We start from the raw sequence: 1,438 nt of genomic DNA on the forward strand, positions 1-1,438 counted from the left end.
TAAATGGATCTAACCACAGCGTAGCGTTGGAAACAAGAATCTGTGATTCGTCCCGTCTGAGATGGGACACAGAAGACGGATTTCTAACTATGAAGATGGATTTCGCAGATGAAGAAGATGCTGGATCAGGGACCACCCTTTGAGAACCGCTGGTCTGGATTTCAAATAAAACTGTCGAGCTGTGAGACTCATTTTACAGCTGTAAAGCGGCCACGCCTTTCCCTGCTGGGCAGGAAACTGCAGACGCCGCCCGAGCGGCCCTGCCGGCGCCTCCAACCCGAAATTCCGAGCCGTCCCATTCGGTTCAAGGGGAGGGTTTGGCTTCTCAAATGGCGATGCTTTGGCGAATGAAATTTGGGATGAAGTTGTCTCTCGTCCCCCGAGACAGATCGACTCATTTCTCCCCCCAGCCCTCAAGGCGGTGCCACCCGGGATTCCCGGCGCTGAGACCTGGACCGGACCTGGGCCACCCAAGGTCACGGTCTCTGTCCCGGTCACAGTCTCGGCGGCCCCGCATCGCGCACGCGCAGCGCGACGGCCACCCGGAAGCGACCCAGAAATGGCCGTGCTGAGTGGCTGCTCTTCTAGTCCCAGTTTGCACTTGAGCTGGTGGGAATGAGTCAGTTTAGTCCTGATGGGAGATCCTACGAGATTTAATTCCCTTCCAATAAATAAATTAGTTAATTCTTCTTTAAAAGGGAGGTCTGCCGAAACCCGGGATCGAACCAGGGACCTTTAGATCTTCAGTCTAACGCTCTCCCAACTGAGCTATTTCGGCGCCTTTCACTTCGGCCGAGAGCAAGGTATTACTGAATTCAACGCGACTTCCTGATCCGTCCGTTTCCAATAATTAGTGTCTCTTTATTGTCATGTCAAACTACTACATGAAAATCATTCTGTCTTGCTCTTTCCAAGCGGTGATTTAGCCACACTATATACACTGCTTTTTTTTTTTTTTCCTTCAACAGGGATGGATGCAGTCGAATGTGGACAAAAAAGGGAAAGAAAAAGCGTTTGAATATTTGGAAGTGTTTGCAATCACTAAGGGGGAGAGTCGTTTTCTGGGTTCCTTTGTGGGGTCAGATCCAAGTAACAGAAGAGCTTGAGATTTCAAAGAAGGCATTGGCTCGAGAGGGGAAAGGTCAGGGAACTTGGAGGTGAATATTGATCTGTGGAGGCTCTGGGAGGCCTTGGAGTGAAAGGAGGAGAAATTGGAGCATGTGGCTTGTGCGGGTCCCATATAAACAGATAAGAGGATTTTTACAGGCTTTGTAGTGTGTCGTGAGTGTAGCTATCTTTCACATGCAGAAAAGACTTGAACCTGAATGAGTAGCAAGTGGCAGGTGAGTTTTGATGGGATTGGGGGTGGGAATGGGGGGAAAGAAAAGGTCCAGGGTGGGAAAGGAAATGGAGGAAAAGGGACAGGAAAAATAAGAGA

At 49.9% G+C, this 1,438-nt stretch overlaps 1 non-coding gene across 1 annotated transcript; it reads right to left on the reverse strand.

The window, feature by feature from the left end:
* Positions 1-705: 705 nt before the first annotated feature.
* TRNAF-GAA (transfer RNA phenylalanine (anticodon GAA)) lies at positions 706-778 on the reverse strand. The gene has a single exon. It is a non-coding gene; the product is annotated as a tRNA-Phe (tRNA).
* Between the last annotated feature and the right edge of the window lie 660 nt (positions 779-1,438).

Source organism: Artibeus jamaicensis, unplaced genomic scaffold, assembly GCF_021234435.1.
Source record: "Artibeus jamaicensis isolate MK-2021 breed Jamaican fruit bat unplaced genomic scaffold, CSHL_Jam_final contig_415, whole genome shotgun sequence".
Lineage (NCBI taxonomy): Eukaryota > Metazoa > Chordata > Mammalia > Chiroptera > Phyllostomidae > Artibeus > Artibeus jamaicensis.